The sequence below is a fragment of the Elaeis guineensis genome, chromosome 1 (assembly GCF_000442705.2).
Source record: "Elaeis guineensis isolate ETL-2024a chromosome 1, EG11, whole genome shotgun sequence".
In the NCBI taxonomy this organism is placed as follows: Eukaryota; Viridiplantae; Streptophyta; class Magnoliopsida; order Arecales; family Arecaceae; genus Elaeis; species Elaeis guineensis.
Window position 1 is genome coordinate 14,571,221 of NC_025993.2, and position 11,571 is coordinate 14,582,791.

Below are 11,571 nucleotides of genomic sequence, written 5' to 3' on the forward strand. Positions count from 1 at the left end.
GGCATGCGAGGTAAGTGTTCACTTATCTAGAGAGTTCCGAAAAAAAAGGTTTTATAGACAAAGATGGATACATATCACTTTCAAGGACATGCATGATTTATCAGAGAGCGGGGACTATGGAGACGTGCTCTGGTTGTCAGGAATAAAGACACGCATATCTTGAGATTATTGAGATTATGGATCTTGCTTAATGAAGAAGAAAGTGGAGCAGTGAGTGGCTGGACTACTTATCGTCTTGCTGGTAGAAGGTGAAAGAAGAGTGCCCTATAAGCCAATCGTAAGTGTATTGTAATAGAACTTTTCTTTAAAATTTTTCAACTCATGAAATGATATTTATTATTTGAGATATTGATTCATCATATTAGCTGCATCTTATTATGTCAAGATTATGATGAACCCTAAAGATTAGGGCAATGATTTTAGAAGACATGAATGGATCATGCTAGTGAGATCTAAAATCCTAAAATCCTAAAATCTTAATCTTAAATATTTCTGATCGTAGGAGCATTGAGTCGGGGATCAATGTTCCGGATAGACTGGCACATCCTATGTATGCTCGCTGGAGAGGGTGGCAGATCTCACTGACCACTTGTGTGGGACACTAATACAAGGATGTGGGTGCTCATTTAGGAAATGAGTCTACTGAATTGACTCGATGAAAGAGAACATCTTATGGAAGCCTTACTTGCATGTCAAAGATGGTTCTCTAAGTGAGAGTTGTGCAAGTGATCCTTAGACCTGAGACCATCATAGAATCTTGTGCACATGAACTCATATTTTGGTTTATATCCAGGTATGGCATTAAGACATGTATGGGATATTCTGGATATAGTGGAGTGTATATGAAGGTTGTGAGTAGGTCAACATGTAATCGATCACTTCTAGTAAGAGGAGATCGCATCCTATGTATTCTCAATCCTAGATGACTTGAAAAAAATTTTTTGGTCAAAAGCAGAAAGGAGATTAGAAAGAGTTTCTAATACTTCTTCATTGAAGTCATCATTGGTTAATTAAGAATTGATATGAATATATGTTTGAGTTTGACAAGATTCCATACTCATGAACATATTCAGGGTGCAGGGATGATCGAAGGATTGAATTATATAGTAACTTGCCACTGAAGGTATATTTGATATTTTCATCAAAATTTTACATCTTTTGGGTAGTCATGATACATTGCTAGATGTCAATCTTGACTTATAGATTTTTGATCGAATTAAAGAGTTTAATTCGATCGTCAATTAGAAAGGATTATAATTGTTGAACTCAGGTTAGCTCGATTGGACCTAAATTGATTAGATTGAAATCTAATCAAATTTGATCAACTTGCACTTGGATCCACTGTCAGCTAGATGTGAAACCTAATGGGTCACACACATATAAAAATTAGCCAAGGACCCTTTTGAAAAAGGTTGATTGAAATTTTAGATTCAATCAGGGCTCCGATAAGCATGCTAGCATGTGTGAAACCCTTTCTCCTTTGGAGGTCAATTTGGTCTCATCCCTTGCTAATTAGCTAGGTCAATTTAGTGGGTATTTGGATCAAGTCATGCCACCTGGAAGTAGCCTAAATTAGAGTTTCACATCTCATTTTAACACCAATTATGAAGAGTCCAAGTTGTGAAGGACTCTTGGCGCAAAATGGATTTTGCGTACAAGTGTTGGTGTGGGCAGAAAAAATGAGTCCTTCTGGCATGGGATTAAGATGTGTGTGATAGCCCATATCACCCTCCATCCTCTGGTGCACATCTCAAAGTATGAGATGTATTTTTTCTGGAATTTTTGGGGCAGAAAAAAATTAAAAAAAGGAAAGAAGTCTCGCGCACATGCGTAGAAGCATCGCATCTCTTCGAGATTTGGAGAGTCCTTCTCCTCATTAAATACTTTCAAAATGGAATAATATTTGGTGATAATGTTCTATATTTGATAAGCTATTTTTGGTAATTTTTTTGAAATTTTTTCAGACTTATCTGGATGCCAAACGGATACCATAAGTTCCTTCTCATGCCTGCACGTGTGGTGATCAGATTTCGCATGAAAGGATGTGAGAACACATCCATTTGTGGAAATTTTTATCCACTCATTATATGTTCTAGAATTATAATTGAATTCTCTATCCACATAAATTTTTAAGAATTTTTTTGATTTGAGAAGGGATGTAAAAATATCCCTTCTCTGGTCATGCACGCAGAGCAGGGTGCTGATCGACGTATCATTGATAAGAGTCCTTCTGTTTGAAGGAACTTTTATCTCTGATAATCAGATCAGATAGGCCTCTTGGATGAGGTGCATCCCTCTCTTTTGACATCCCTCTGGTGGCTATAAATTGGCTGGGGCGCTGGGTGTCCGAGTGAATTCAGAAAGAGTTTCCAATTTTGTCTCCGTTGCTCTCTTTTCTTTCTTACAACCTATCTTAGTTTTAGGACAAGGCTTTGGGATTTAAGACAAAACCTTATCTGATCCTAACAAGGGTTGTGAAGATCTTAAAGAAAGAGGATCAGAAGTTCAGAGGAGATTTTGAGAGGATAAAATCAGTTTCTTAGAGAAACCTGATCGGTATGAGGCTAGTCGAGTTTTAATGGCTAGAACTCTTGAAGCAAGGTGAAGAAGGAGCACTATCGTTGGTTCAGTTTTCGTGTGGATCACCATTGGAGGACGGACACTTGGATGCCTTATAAAAATTGAGATTAACACTACAGATATTCTTTTTATTCTAATTTATATTTATTATACTTTGATTATTATGGTCAAGGATTTCTAGGCATTGGGGTTTCCAGAGCATCGGGTGTTTTGAATGAAAATTTTAAATACCTAATCCTTCTGCTGCACCACCAGAACCCAATAGTGGTATCAGAGCCTATCTTGATCTATATAATCAAAGGTTAGAATGTTGTCTTGATTGTGATCAAATATGAGTTTTTGGTTTGGTTCAAGTCGGATCAAAGGTTGAACCCGATTGAACATCCAAACCCTCGCATGTCTTAGTGATATGTTTTTAAATATAAAATGTATGATACATGTATAAAATCTTTTTTAGTAGCTTAGTACTCTAATTGGGTTCATCACCAGACTGTCCAGTCATAAGAGCAAGTAGGGTTCAGAGATCCTCTCTTCCTATTCAATAGGATACTCTTATGGCGCGTAGGGGTGCCATTGTGATCTCCTAAGAAGAAGAACCGCGAAAAGAATATTTTGTATTCATGCATGTTATTGGAACTTCATGCATATGTGATATGCTTAAGATGCTTAGTTACAATCATATTGAATGATTATGATTTCATATCTTAGAGATATGAATAGATGTCATGATTAGTTGTTATGATTATTAAGATATAACTATAATAGTGCATCATTGTGATTGAATTAGGATGTACTTGAGACCATTAAAGTCCTCATAAAAATTATATTAAGTCATGGTATTATGAATCAGTAGCTGACCTATTTCTTGAATCGATTAGTCAATTGATGTCTAAAGAGTATTTCAAGTGTGGTGGTTATTTATTTGGTTCCGTTGTTGGCCTGGCCAATTTTATTAGTGTCTAAAAAAAGCAATGGGGGGACCCCATCAATCTTAACACTTTCTTGGTCAATTGGATTAGTTCGAATCTTGAATAAAGGTAGCTCAATATTTAGAACACTACATATGCCTTCCTTCATGCCTAGTCAATATCCTGTCAAAAATCATAGTAGGTTTGTTGTGATATCTACAAGGCTTGCTATGAGAATTGATGTGGGTTTATCTTGGTGCATATTATTTACTTTACGGTATATTTGGATATGTTACTTTATTGTGATATCCATAAGGACAGCATTTTTCAGATATGACTGTATAGAAATGAAGGGTCCGACTTAACTAAAAATACTATAGTTTGTTGTGATATCCACAAGGTTATGAGTATTTTTAGAAGCAGGTTATATTGAGAGTTGCATGAGATGTAATTGGATAGTTTTTTCTACCTTTGAACTCATTGAGGTTTGTTGTGATATCCATAAGGCTTCGTTGAGGGATTAGGATCTCAATCCCATTAAGAAATCAGATTAGGGTTTCTCGTTTACCATAGGAGCAAGCTATGATATGCGATAAAATAGTGGGAGACATAACTAGTTTAAAAGTTCTCATCTAGTTATGCATGTCAAACATGAGTGATCTGCTTATACTATTGTTCTTTATTTATGCAGATTTAAGTCTGCATTATAGCTTCTTCATTTTCACTGCATAACATCATAAATAAAAATATGTTGACCGATCTAACTCTGTGGATTGGTTGAGAAACTTGCAAATAAGGTTCGTATTAGAGAAGAACTCCGATGTTCTGGATATTTCTGACCTTGGGATGGTCAGTAGTAATGAGAAGGTAAAAGATGTCCATATGGATATTAGCTATTTATTTTGTGGCAAGTTTAGACATTGAGAGTATAATTACAAGAATAATCTTGTAAGATTGAAGCAGGGTGCATGTGTAGCACCAAAAGATGTGTATATGATACAGACCTATTTTTCATTGAGTGGCTCAAACTCTAATATTTGAGTATTAGATACCACATGTAGATCGTATATTTATAATTCATTACAGTGACTACAGAATATCAAAGGTCTGAAAAGAGGTGACCTCGAGCTCTATGATGCAAGTGGAGAGTCCATTAGAGCAGAGGTTGTGAAAATCTGTATGCTTGATTTGCCTTTGGACAAAACTTTAGAATTCAAAGACTGTTATTACATGCCAAAGATTATTAGAAATATTATTTCTGCATCTTTGTTATAAAAATAAGGTTATGAAATAAGGCTAATGAAAAATGGATGCTCTATTTTCTTTTCTAATGAATATTATGGTAGTAGTTATATTGATAACAATCTTTTAATTCGTACACTCAATAAAAATATTTTTCATATTGAAAAAAAATATGAAAAAAAAGAGAGAAAATGTGAATATCATATATCTCTGGCATTATCATCTTGGCTATATTAGTAAGTCAAGGATTAACAAATTATACAAAGAAGAATTCTTTGACCCATATGATTATGAATCATTGAGAACTTATAAATCTTGTCTCATGGATAAGATAATCAAGACTCCATTTTCTGGATATGGGGAGAGGGTAAATGAGTTGTTAGTCCTAGTACATATAAATATATGTGGACCAATGACAATTCAGACCAGAGGAGGATACTCCAATTTTATCACCTTTACGGAAGATTTATCAAGGTTCAGATATGTGTATCTTATGAAACATAAATTCGAAATCTTTGATAAGTTCAAAGAGTATTAATGTATGATCGAGAAACAAACTGAAAAAGGTATCGAGGTTCTTCGATTTGATCAAGGAGGAGAATACTTATCCAGTAAATTTCTTGATCATCTTAAAAATAAAGGTATTCTCTCTGAATGGATCCCTCCTTATATACCTCAGTTAAATGGTGTAGCAGAAAGGAGAAATCACACTTTGATGGATATGGTGCAGTCTATAATGTGCTTCACTCATCTTTCAATATCTTTTTAGAGATAATGCCCTAGAGACTGTCACATACATATTAAATAGGGTGCCTTCAAAGTCTGTTGCAAGCACATCATATGAGATATGGAAGGGAAGGAAACCTAATCTTAAACATCTTAAGACTTGAGGCTGTCTTGCTTATATCAAAAATATTTTTAGATATAAGCTTAGTGCTAGATTAGATAAGTATAAGTTTGTAGGGTATCCTAAGGAAACTAATGGATACTACTTCTACCACCTACTGAACAAAAGGTGTTTGTTAGTAGGCACGCCACTTTTTTGAAAAATGAACTCATCCAAGAAGGAGGCAGTGAGAGGAATATTGAACTTATGAAAGTTCAAGATCTACAAATCGATCCAGAAATACCAGTGGTTGGATCACAAGAAGATCCTCAATTAGAAGTACTTAAGGATGAGGTACATCCACAATACACACCTCCTCTCCGAAGGTCAGATAGAGTGCATCATGTACTTTTGAGATTTGATTTTATCATTAAGAATGACAATATGATCAACATCATTCAGGATGATGATCCACTGACCTATTCGGAAGCTGTCATGAGTAGAGACTCAGACAGATGGCTGAAAGTCATGAAATTTGAGATGGACTCGATGTATATCAACCAAGTGCAGATTTTGGTTGATGCACCTAAGGGTATGATCCCAATAGGGTGTAAGTAGATCTTCAAGAAGAAAATCAGAGTAGATGGCCAAGTAAAAACCTACAAAGCTAGGTTGGTGGCGAAAGATTTCAATCAAAGCTAAAGAATTGACCATGATGAAACTTTCTCACCAGTGGCTATGCTTAAGTCCATTCGAATTTTGCTTGCTATAGCAGCATACCATGACTATAAGATCTGGCAGATGGATGTCAAGACTGCATTCCTCAATGGTAATCTAGAGAAAAAAGTTTATATAACTCAGCCAGAGGAATTTATCTCAAGTGGGAGGGCAAATCAAGTATGCAAGCTAAAGAAATCCATCTATGGATTAAAGTAGACTTTGAGGAATTGGAACATTCGATTTGATATGACAGTCAAAGAGTTTGACTTTATCAAAAATTAGGATGAACCATATGGGTATAAGAAGATAAGTGAAAGTGTTGTTGTCTTCTTAGTTTTGTATGTTGTGACATATACTTCTTATTGAGAATGATATCTTAATGATGCAATCGGTCAAGATTTGGCTATCAAATAAGTTTTTCATGAAAGACTTGGGTGAAGCATCCTATATACTGGGTATAAAGATCTATAGAGCTAGATCTAAAAGGGTATTAGACTTATCCCAGTCACGGTACATAGATCTCATATTAAAAAGATTTAATATGGAGATAAGTAAGAGAGGTTACTTGACTGCAAGTTATGGTATATATCTCTCCAAGAAAATGTATCCTAAGACATTAGAGGAGAGAAAGAGGATAAATGAAATCCCTTATACTTTGGCTATAGAATCAATTATGTATGCCATGCTATATACCAGGCCTAATGTAGCTTATGCTTTGGGCGTAGCTATTAGATTTCAAGCTGATCCAAGGGAGGATCATTGGAAAGCGGATGATAGCAAGTCGATATAGGGTATATGTTTACCCTAAATGATGGAGTAGTAAGTTGGAAGAGCTCCAAGCAGTAGATAGTATCTGGCTCAATTTCTGAGGTAGAGTACATCACTGCTAGTGAAGTCATTAAGGAAGCTTTTTGGATGAAAAAATTCATCATAGATTTAGGAGTCATTCTTAAGAATGAAGGACCAATGTCACTCTATCGTGATAACACTGGGGCTATTATTCAAGCAAAAGAACCTAGGTCTCATTATAGATCCAAGTACATCTTCGGATACTTTCATCTCATTAGAGACAAGATGTTGTCCTTGAATGAGCAGACAGAAAGAATAATATAACAGATCCATTCACTAAGGCCATACCAAAGCAGCTATATAATCGCCATCTTATGAAATATAAAGATGATTGTCTTTAGTGCAAGTGGGAGATTGAAAGAAGAGTGTCCTTTAAGCCAATCGCAAGTATATTGCAATAAAATTTTTCTTTATAATTTTTCAACTTATGAAATGACATTTATTATTTGAGACATTGATTCATCATATTAGCTACATCTTATTATGTCTAACATTATGATGAACCTCAAAGACTAGGGCAATAGTTTTAGGAGACATAAATGGGTCATGCTAGTGAGACCTAAAATCCTAAAATCCTAATCTTAAACATTCCTGATCGTAGGAGCATTGAGTCAGGGATCAATATTTCGGATAAACTGGCACATCCTATGTATGCTCGATGGAGAGGGTGGCAGATCTCACTGACCACTTGTGTGGGACACTAATACAAAGATGTAGGTGCTCATTTAGAAAATGAGTCTACTGAATTGACTCGATGAAAGAGAACATCTTATGAAAGCCTTACTTGCATGTCAAAGATAGTTCTCTAAGTGGGAGTTATGCAAGTGATCCTTAGACCTGAGACCACCATAGAATCTTGTGCACATGAATCCATATTTTGGTTCATACCCAGGTATGGCATTAAGACATGTACGGAGTGTTCTGGATATGGTGGAGTGTATATGGAGGTTGTGAGTAGGTCAATATGGAATCGATCACTCCTAATAAGAGGAGATCGCATCCTGTGTTTTCTCAATCCTAGATGACTTGAAAAAAATTTTTTGGTCAAAAGCAGAAAGAAGATTAGAAAGAGTTTCTAATACTTCTTTATTGGAGTCATCATTGGTTAATTAAGAATCGATATGAATATATGTTTGAGTTTGACATGATTCCATACTCATGAATATATTCAGGGTGCAGGGATGATCAAAGGATTGAATTGTATGGTTACTTGCCACTGAAGGATATATTTGATATTTTTATCCAAATTCTATATTTTTTAGGTAGTCATGATACGTTGCTAGATGTCAATTTTGACTTGTAGATTTTTGATCGAATTAAAGAGTTTAATTTGATCATCAATTAGAAAGGATTATAATTGTTGAACTCGAATTAGCTCGATTGAACCTAAATCGATTAGATTGAAATCTATTAAATTTGGTCAACTTACACCCAAACCTACTGTCAGCTAGATGTAGAACCCAATGGGTCACACACATATAAAAATTGGCCAAGGACCCTTTTGAAAAAGGTTGATTGAAATTTTGGACTCAATCAGGGCTCCGGTAAGCATGCTAGCACATGTAGAACCCTTGCTCTTTTGGAGATTAATTTGGTCTCATCCCTTGCTAATTAGCTAGCCCAATTTAGTGAGTATTTGGGTCATGTCATGCCATCTAGAAGCAGCCCAAATTAAGGTGCCACATCCCATTTTAACGCCAATTATGAAGAATCTAAGTTGTGAAGGACTCTTGGCGCAAAATAGATTCTACGTACAAGTGTTGGCGTGGACAGAAGAAAAGAGTCCTTCTAGCATGGGATTAAGATATGTGTGGTAGCCCATATCACCTTTCATCTTCTGGTGCACATCTCAAAGCATGAGATGTATTTTTTCTGAAATTTTTGGGATAGAGAAAAATTGGAAAAAGGAAGGAAGTCTCACACGTGCAGAAGCGTTGCATCTCTTTGAGATTTGGAGAGTCCTTCTCCTTATCAAATACTTTCAAAATAAAACAATTTTTGGTAATAATATTCCACATTTGACAAGATATTTTTGATAATTTTTTTGGAATTTTTTCAGACTTATCTGGATGCCAAACAGATGCCATAAGTTGCCCCTCATGCCTGCACGTGTGGTGATCAAACTTCACGTGAAAGGATGTGAGAACACATTCATTTGTGAGAATTTTTATCCACTCATTATATATTCTAGAATCAGGATTGAAGTTCTATCCACATAGATTTTTAAGAATTTTTTTGATTTGAGAAGGGATGCAAAAACATCTCTTCTCTGGTTGCACACACATAGCAGGGTGCTGATCGATGTATCATTGATAAGAGTCCTTCCGTTTGAAGGAACTCTTATCTCTAATAATTAGATCAGATCGATCTCTTGGATGAGGCAATCCCTCTCTTTTGGCATCCCTCTAGTGGCTATAAATTGATCGGGGCACTGGGTGTCCGAGTGAATTCAGAAAGAGTTTCCAATTTTATCTCCGTTGCTCTCTTTTCTTTCTTACAACCTATCTTAGTTTTAGGACAAGACTTTGGGATTTAAGACAAAACATTATCTAGTCCTAACAAGGGTTATGAGGGTCCTAAAAAAGGAGGATCAAAAGTTCAGAGGAGGTTTTGAGAGGATGGAGTCAGTTTCTTGAAGAAACCAGACTGGTATGAGGCTAGTCGAGTTCTAGTGGCTAGAACTCTTGAAGCAAGGTGAAGGAGTGCTGTCCTTGGTTCAGTTTCCATGTGGATCATCATTGGAGGGTGGATACTTGGACGTCTTATAAAAATTGAGATGAGCGTTACAGATATTCTTCTTATCCTAATTTATATTTATTGTACTTTGATTATTATAGTCAAGAATTTCTGGGCATTGGAATTTTCGATGCATCGGATATTTTGAATAAAAATTTTAAATACCTAACCCTTTCGCTGTACCATCGAAACCCAACAGAAGGCTCTAGAACTCCTCCAATTCGATAGTAAAAGATCAGATGGCAGAGGCTAGGTGATCACTCTATCATCCTCTACCAAGGATATGTGTCGGACTATCATTGGGTCACCAATGTCATGGTGGACGATCTATCTTTGGGTATATTAGTTAGAAATCATTTTACACAATTTATAACCATGATGCTCGGCTACTTATGCTAAACCAATAATACCCATGGCTAGGTAAATAATAAAAATACTAAACATTTCTCTAATTCACCTTCTTAATGACCCATCCAACCCTTTCTACAATGAGCCAATACCTTTTCCATTTTTTTAATCACATGGACTTCCATCGTACAAAAAATTGAATAATTAAAATCATTCCGACTTGGATTAACAATGTTAAGGAGTTGTCATTCCAATCACATAGTCATTGGGTTGCGTTAGATGCATCGCCAGACAATTTTGAAAGGCTATATGGATTGCCTTCAAGATAGATTACCACCATTAATTACCAGTAATATTGATTATTATATTTGGTATATGCAAGTAATATTGCAGTATAATTATTGAAAATCTTGATTGATATATTTGGTATGATAATCAGATTATCAGTTATGTGAAATTAAATTTTCAAAATATCCATAAGTCAAATTACTCTGTTTGGTACAAATAAAGGCCGCAGTGGCCCTTGCTTGATCTAATGACGACGTGTACATGGAAGTAACCCTCACACCTTGAACACTGCCAAAGCTCTGACTTGATGCTCCCCCTTATAGGTCAGCTCCACCATCGGCCACTGCTCGCCAACCAGATTTGTCCACAGACCAGCCTTGCACTCGCATGGACAATAAGAAGCACCTCCATGGCCCAGTTCATAGGGCCTTCGGACGAGATCGCAGACGTAGGAGGAGACGGAGGGAGAAGGACATTTCAGGGGTCCCAGACATGGATGGAGGGGCCAAAGAGGTGCAGGGTGCCAGCGATGGAGAGCTAGGGGGAGAGTAGAGAGACAGTAGTGCGACATGAGAGGATCTCGAGCTCTTGCTCGAGGACTTTCTCCTTGGAGGTCTTGGAGTTTTGAAGAGCTCACACTCCTTGTCGTCGCCGTTGCCATCTTCACCATCTCCATGATCATGAGAGGAATGGGAGGAGCCCATTAGGATGGAGGGCGAGGGAGGTAGAGATGGGGCTAGCCTCCACCGGTGGCGCTATTGTGGTCGGGGAGATATGGATTTTTTATGATTTTTTTGAAAAATAATTTTATCCAAATTTTTTTTTGCAACATTACCAAAGAAGTGGTAATTTAAATAGCTATCCCTTCCCAAGACAATCTGAATTGCCTCCTAGGAGGCAATATAGATTATCAAGACAATCTGGATTGCCACCCAAAAAGCATACCAAATACAATAATTCAGTGGGCCCACTTTAAATTGCCTATAATTTGGATAGATTGCTAGTTAAATGCAACCTTGGATTTGTTTGGGGATGTTGTAGCTTTTGATCAAAAAGTAATTTTTAGTAAAAACT